This window comes from Antedon mediterranea, chromosome 11 (genome assembly GCF_964355755.1).
Source record: "Antedon mediterranea chromosome 11, ecAntMedi1.1, whole genome shotgun sequence".
Lineage (NCBI taxonomy): Eukaryota > Metazoa > Echinodermata > Crinoidea > Comatulida > Antedonidae > Antedon > Antedon mediterranea.
In genome coordinates this window covers 10433646-10442099 of record NC_092680.1, presented here as the reverse complement: position 1 = coordinate 10442099, position 8454 = coordinate 10433646, and the positions used below count along the sequence as shown (strand labels likewise).

The following is an 8454-nucleotide window of genomic DNA, read 5'->3' as shown; positions in this document are numbered from 1 at the left end:
ATAAATTTTAAAATAAAGTGCTCAACTTTCATTTTTCTTATAATTATGAAGATTAGTGTGAAGTGGGGACTGTTTGCATGCTTGAACGGCTGACTTGGTAAAATACTGAAAAATCAGTCAATTAGTTAGGCCTAGGCTAATTAATTAATGTACACAGTATATAATGTCATATTTTTATGAATAGGCTTACTAGTAATCTCATAATAAATCTGTTAATGTCACCTTTCACTAACATATGATTGATTTAAGTATATGCTGAAAATGTTTACTTTTTATCGGAGCTAAAATGAAATTTCACGGTTCCCTGCTTTTTATTTTATTATAATAATGGAGCAATAAATGAAATACAAATACACACCAATTAACATTTTAACTTTTAATATTATCACAAATTGCACCTTAAAAATCAGACAACAAGTTTTCTACATGAACTTAGCTAACATTTTTTGTACTAAGCCTAATCTTCAAAAGATTTACTATTACTGTAGTAGGCCTATTATCATTATTTATTTGCCGATTTGAAATGTACATTTAAACTTTATTAAACTACTGCACAACAACCAACCGCCATTTGAACCTTTAAATAAGTAAATTAGGATAAGTTAAAGTTTTTAAAAAATAAATGTCTCTTTGGCAATACATCTATAAATATCAATAATTACAGTATTAATAGTGCTTTTTCACATTATATGCCAGAGGTAAATTAATATGACTCATAAGAAATTGTTGTTGATTTAATGCTATTTGTATTGAAGTATGTAGAACAATCCTCTGGGGTCTGTAAAAAAAACACAAAACATTCAATTAATAATAATCATTATTTAATTATATGTGTATATTTATTCTTATTTTCTTAGGCCTATAAACAACGCGCGCCTGACAATGAACACGCGCCAATAATGCACGCACTACCCCACTATTATCGGCTAAAGCCTGGCTCTCCTACTGTCAAGTCAAGTCAAGTCAAGTATCATTTATTATCATTTGTTTTAGGAAAAACATAGAAATTCTGTTTGCTCTGTTGGCGGAGCACAATATCCAACGGACACAACACGAACTCAAAAAACAAGAACATTACAAAAAAAAGTCTACATCATATTTAAGGCTCTAATAGATCCTGGAAAGAAACTATTTGTAAATCGTGCCTTATTGGCCTTAATAGAACGAAATCGCCGACCGCTGCGCATCAACTGGAACATACTAGAGGCCGGATGAAAATGATCATCTTTGATAGCCACTGCCTTTTTCAGAAGACGATCCGAAAATATGTTCTCCAAAGGCAGTTGTGTAGATCCAATTATACGCGATGCGGTCTTGACTATTCTATTTAGGTCACGCTTTTCATTTTCGGTAGCGCTACCGAACCATACCGTTAAAGAATACGTTATTACACTCTCTATAACTGACCTATAGAAGGACGACATTATTACAGAGTTTATACCAAATGATTTAAGTCTACGTAGGAAGTAGATTCTTCTTTGGGCCTTTCTAATAATGTTACGTGTGTTAATATGCCACTTCAGATCATTTGAAATATAAATACCCAAGAATTTAAATTCTTCTACAAACTCAACTGATATACCATTAATAAATATTGGATATTTGACATTAAGTGATTTACGGAAATCAACAACCATTTCTTTAGTCTTAGATACATTCAAGAACAGATTGTTATTACTAGGCCTAGACTATATTGATTTATAAATAAAACAAAGAGGCTTTGTAGAGTTTTATCATTTAAAACAGCTTTCCTATATATTATATGTTGCCCTTATTAATTGTGTACCGCCAAACCAAAACCAGGCGTTTGTCGGCAGCAAGGGATTTCTGTAAAATGCTTCTGAATGTGTAAAACCTATATCTTGACCATTTTTAGTTTTTTAAATAATCTTACAGAAAATTTACCGTAGATTCCAAAAATCTATGTATTTTAAAGAAATTATAAGTATAAATCAATGAAAATAACATTTTAATGAGACCCCCTTTTTCGTCTTTGGTGAAAAAATCAAGTTCTATTCTGTAATTTGTGTCTATTTCTAACCAACTTTTACCTCTTTGATTATGAGAAGACCCCTTAATGTGTGGTATTTTTAGAAAGCTTGTGAAAAAATCTTTCCAAAGATAAAGGTTGTAGGTCATGTAAAATAATCGTATAGCCAATCAAACACATTCTTTAATAACCTTTTGGTAAAAGCAAACCAGTCTTGTTGCTACGGAATCCTGAAACAGGCAATTTGATTGGCTAACAGAGTGGCTCAAGTCATTGAAGCGTTATATTTGCCTTTAACAGCTATTCAAAGTACACTGAGGAAGCGGTAAGGTTTTAACAAAACTTTCTTACTGTAAAAAACATTCAATATTAATTCATACTTGCTATTTATGCATCCTAGATAATAATAAAACAACATAGAATAGTTTAATGATTTATATAATATGAAAAGTAGAAATATTGGCTTCACTAGCGAATCATAAACAACAAGAGGTTAGAAAGTACGAAATGACTTTCTAGCGCGACACACTCAGTTTGGTGAACACAGAAACACTTTTGATCAAAATATTAGGCCTAGCCTAGGCATAAGATAAGAGATGAACTGTATGCCAGCTTAGTACTTCAAGTTAGCCTAGTAAAACCACCTAGCCTACCTTGGTCTAGGCCTACCCCAAAAAAAATGATTTTTAAATGTGTTTAAAAAAGTTTAATTTAATTTTTCATTCTGTTTTCAGATCTTGATTGGTAATACTGTAATGTATATACCAATAGTTTTGACAGTGGTGGTGATGCTGTTGCTAGGCCTACTTTCTCTTCTCAAAGAACTCCAATAATGGTGGTGATACGCTGCTTAATATAACTTTACAAAAATGACTTTGATTCTGATGATACATGACACATGTATTCTATTATGCAACGTAACCCTGAATAAAACCGTGAAATAATTGTATCGAAAAATATGTATGTATTTAAATGACCCGGCACAAAAGATGATAATACTGTTGTTGTAACACGCAGCCTGAAATGACCAAAATGTTATAATTTAAAGTGTACCAATTGTAAATAAATTTAAACACATCAAACACAATCAACTGTCTGTGTATCATTAATTTTGGTTCATTTCTATGTGTTGTATTTTTATTGTCACTTTATTAATATTAATAGTACAGTACTTATTTATAGTTATTACAAGCCTCACACATAACATAAGTTTAGTAAAAAAAGTTTACTAACGTATGTTGTTATTTGAAGTCTCATTTGACAATGTTAATGTTAATGGATTTCTTTGAAAATTTCAATGATTATAGAACAATGTATTAGTTACATTTGTGCTAAATTTCAAAGCCATAGGTATACTAGAAGTTAGCGTTGTCAAGGTGAACATGAGTCGCTGTCTGCCAGCACATTTAAACTTCCTGTTTGAACTATTGTTTATCTTTGAATGCATTTTTCACTGCTAAATAAAAATGAATTCTTACTTGTATTTCTTTACTTATTGTATCATAACTCTAAAAATACTTGACCAAATTGAATAATTTTTTCAGTATTTTAAAGCAAATTATGTGCTCTGTACAAATATCTTGAAAACTCAAAATGTCACATTTACGACAAATGCCTGGTTTTGATTTGGCTGTACACAATTTACAAAACCACATTTTTTATCTTATGGCGTAAAAAATGATTTTAGCTACAACCATGTGTTCCATTTTCAATAGTGAAATACCCAAGAAGGCACATGTTTAAGCAGCCATTAAAAAAAAATAAAAAATAACCCCAACGAGATTTTTTTATTAACTACTATTGAAAAATCAAATATTCAGAAACTATAAAACCCACCTTCTCAAAAAAATGCGTTGTTTTATTACAGCGTCAACAAATTAGACAACATTTTAACATTCGAATAGCCTAAAATTGTTTAAAAAACATCGGTGTAATTCACCCTTGTTTCACACAAATATAATGGGTTCGTCGATTAAAAAACAATATCACGTGGTTCGTAGATGCCTCTTCAAAGGTTTTCATGAATTATTCATTAGTAAATAAAACCAAAAGTTCCAATTGGCCAGTTTGCAAAAACCTAAGATTTACTTTTCAAAACAAAGTTGCTTCCGGGTAATTGTCAACGCTGTCTCGTGTGCAAAAACGATTCGCTGCCGATAGAGGGCTCACTACTTTTTGTCCCTGGTGAATTGAGTGTGAGTTATGTCAAAAAAATAAAAGGGTCGAAAAATGGCCAAAATTCCCACTTTTTAAAATTCAATAATTATGCTATAATATTGCCATTTTTGCAAATATATTGTGCTAACATCATCTTATAGATTCATAGTAACTAGTTATGTCAAAAAATAAAAGTGTTAAAATTTGGCCATCTTTGAGAAAATTTCCCATAGGATTTTTTTCGAAAAATGACTAAAATTTTCACTTTTTAAAATTCAAAAATTATGCTATAATATTGCCATTTATGCACATATATTATAGAGCCATAGTAACTAGTTATGTCAAAAAATAAAAGGATCAAAATTTGGCCATTTTTCGAAAATTTCCCTGCGGGGGACCATAGAATTTTGTTTCGAAAAATGTCCAAAATTTTCACTTTTTAAAATTCAATAATTATGCTATAATATTGGCATTTATGCAAATATATTGTGTTAACATCATCTTATAGAGACATAGCAGCTAGTTATGTCAAAAAAATAAAAGGGTCGAAAAATGGCCAAAATTCCCACTTTTTAAAATTCAATAATTATGCTATAATATTGCCATTTTTGCAAATATATTGTGCTAACATCATCTTATAGATTCATAGTAACTAGTTATGTCAAAAAATAAAAGTGTTAAAATTTGGCCATCTTTGCGAAAATTTCCCATAGGATTTTTTTCGAAAAATGACTAAAATTTCCACTTTTTAAAATTCAAAAATTATGCTATAATATTGCCATTTATGCACATATATTGTGCTGAGATCATCTTATACAGCCATAGCAACTACTTATGTCAAAATATAAAAGGGTCGAAAATGGCAAAAATGTTACACTTTTTAAAATTAAATAATTATGCTATAATTTTGCCATTTATGGACATATATTGTGTTAACATCATCTTATAGAGCCATAGTAACTAGTTATGTCAAAAAATAAAAGGGTCGAAATTTGGCCATTTTTAGAAAATTTTCCTGCGGTGGACCATAGGAATTTTTTCCAAAAATGGCAAAAATTCCCACTTTTTAAAATTCAATAATTATGCTATAATATTGCCATTTATGCAAATATATTGTGCTAACATCATCTTATACAGCCAGAGTAACTAGTTATGTCAAAAAATAAAAGGGTCGAAATTTTGCTTTTTTTCGAAAATTTCCCTGCGGGGGACCACATGAATTTTTTCGCAAAATGACCAAAATTTCCACCTTTTAAAATTCAATAATTAGACTATAATATTGCCATTTATGCACATATGTTGTGTAAACATCAACTTATAGAGCCATAGTAACTAGTTATGTCAAAAAAATAAAAGGTTTGAAATTTCGCCATTTTTGCGACAATTTCCCTGCGGGGGACCATACGATTTTTTTAAAAAACGACCAAAATTTCCACCTTTTTAAATTCTATAATTAGGCTATAATATTGCCATTTATGCACATATATTGTGTTAACATCATCTTATAGAGCCATAGTAACTCGTTATGTCAAAAAACAAGGCCAACAACAATAAGATGCGTGCTCTCAGAAATAAATGAACTTTCAAAAAGTAATGTACTTTAAAACTTTTCTGTACATCAAAACAGTTCAAAAAGTACAGAAAAGCGATAAAACGCAAAGTGATACCGGACCGACAGACAGACCGACAGACCGACCGACATAGTGAACTGTAGAGTCGCGTCCACGCGACTAATAAAAGGTTTGAAGTTTGGCCATTTTTGGGAAAATTTTTCTGCGGGGGACCATAGAAATTTTTTTCGAAAAATGGCACAAATTTCCCATTTTCAAAATTCTATAATATTGCCATTTATGCGCATATATTGTGCTAACATCATCTTATAGAGCCATAGTAACAAGTTATGTGAAAAATAAAAGGTTCAAAATTTGGCCATTTTTCGAAAATTTTCCTGCTGGGGGACCATAGGAATTTTTTCGAAAAATGGCAAAAATTTCCAATTTTTTAAATTATAAAATTATGCTATAATATTGCCATTTATGCAAATATATTGTGCTTATAGAGCCATAGTAACTAGTTATGTCAAAAAATAAAAGGATCAAAATTTTGCCATTTTTCTAAAAATTCCCTGCTGGGGACCATAGGAATTTTTTCGAAAAATTTCCAAAATCTCCACTTTTTAAAATTCAATAATTATGCTATAATATTGACATTTATGCAAATATATTGTGTTAACATCATCTTATAGAGACATAGCAGCTAGTTATGTAAAAAAAAAATAAAAGGGTCGAAAAATGGCCAAAATTCTCACTTTTTAAAATTCAATAATTATGCTATAATATTGCCATTTTTACAAATATATTGTGCTACCATCATCTTATAGAGCCATAGTAACTAGTTATGTCAAAAAATAAAATGGTAAAAATTTGGCCATTTTTGCGAAAATTTCTGTGGGGGGGGGGGACATAGGAATTTTTTCGAAAAATGACTAAAATTTCCACTTTTTAAAATTCAAAAATTATGCTATAATATTGCCATTTATGCACATATATTGTGCTGACATCATCTTGTAGAGCCATAGCAACTACTTATGTCAAAATATAAAAGGGTCGAAAATCGAAAAAATTTTCCACTTTTTAAAATTAAATAATTATGCTATAATTTTGCCATTTATGGACATATATTGTGTTAACATCATCTTATAGAGCCATCGTAACTACTTATGTCAAAAAATAAAAGGGTTAACATTTTGCCAATTTTCGAAAATGTCGGGGACCATAGGAATTTTTTTGAAAAAGGGCCAAAATTTCCAATTTTTAAAATTCTATAATTATGCTATAATATTTCCATTTATGCAAATATATTGTGTTAACATCATCTTATAGAGCCATAGTAACTAGTTATGTCAAAAAATAAAAGGGTTGAAATTTGGCCATTTTTGCGAAGATTTTTCCTGCTGGGAACCATAGGAATTTTTTCGAAAAATTGCCAAAATTTCCACTTTTTAAAATTCAAAAAGTATGCTGTAATATTGCCATTTATGCACATACATACCTTTTTATTTTTGACTATGGCTCTATAAGATGATGTTAACACTGTAGCTATTCTTAGCACTTTGGTGTTTTTATGTTAACATGTTTTTTCGAAAATCACAAAATTGTCTAAGACGTCTCCAAATGCGATTGGAAGCTATTCTGTACACTTTGATGTTTTGTGTGAAAAATTTTTGTCGAAATCCTCAAAATGGTCTAAAACGTTTTTAAATACCATATTTTGTGCACTTTGATGTTTTTATGTTAACAAGTTTTTTCGAAAATCACAAAATGGTCTAAAACGTCTCCAAATGCGATTTGAAGCTATTCTTAGCACTTTGGTGTTTTTATGTTAACAAGTTTTTTCGAAAATCACAAAATGGTCTAAAACGTCTCCAAATGCGATTTGAAGCTATTCTGAACACTTTGATGTTTTGTGTGAAAAAGTTTTGTCGAAATGCTCAAAATGGTCTAAAACGTTTTTAAATACGATATTAAGCTATTTTGTGATCTTTGATGTTTTTGTGTGAAAAGGTTTATCGAAATGCTCAAAATGGTCTAAAACGGTTTCTAATGCGAGTTTAAGCACTTTGGTGTTTTTATGTTAACAAGTTTTTTCGAAAATCACAAAATGGTCTAAAACGTCTCCAAATGCGATATGAAGCTATTCTGTACACTTTGTTGTTTTGTGTAAAAAAGTTTTGTAGAAATGCTCAAAATGGTCTAAAACGTTTTTGAATACAATATTAAGCTATTTTGTGCTCTTTGATGTTTTTGTGTGAAAGTTTCATCGAAATTCACAAAATGGTCTGAAACATCTCCAAATACGATATTAAGCTATTTTGTGCACTTTGATGTTTTTGTGTGAAAAGTTTTATCGAAATGCTCATAATGGTCTAAAACGTCTCCAAATGCGATTTTAAACTATTTTGTACAATTTGATATTTTATGTGAAAAAGTTCTATCGAAATGCTCAAAACGGTCTGAAACGTTTTCAAATACGATATTAAGCTATTTTGTACAATTTGATGTTTTTGTGTGAAAGTTTAATCGAAATGCTAAAAATGGCCAAAAAATAATTTCTTCCGAGTCAAAATACCAAACGACATTCGCTTCATACCGTCTCCGGACAAACATCACATTTATTAAGTTCGCTTTATAAAATAATTTCTTTTAACTTCTTTTAACGAAGTCGTATTGTATCGTGAACTAGCTGTTTTACCTCTTATAGGGTATTTATCGGGTATGTATTACGTTTAATTGCAATTTTTAAGTATC

The 8454-nt window shown here is 30.2% G+C and overlaps 1 long non-coding RNA gene across 1 annotated transcript; it reads left to right on the top strand.

Moving 5' to 3' along the window:
* Positions 1-1792: 1792 nt before the first annotated feature.
* LOC140062778 (uncharacterized) lies at positions 1793-3077 on the top strand. Its single transcript, XR_011847533.1, has 2 exons — positions 1793-2315; positions 2725-3077. It is a non-coding gene; the product is annotated as an uncharacterized lncRNA (long non-coding RNA).
* The last annotated feature ends 5377 nt before the right edge of the window (positions 3078-8454 follow it).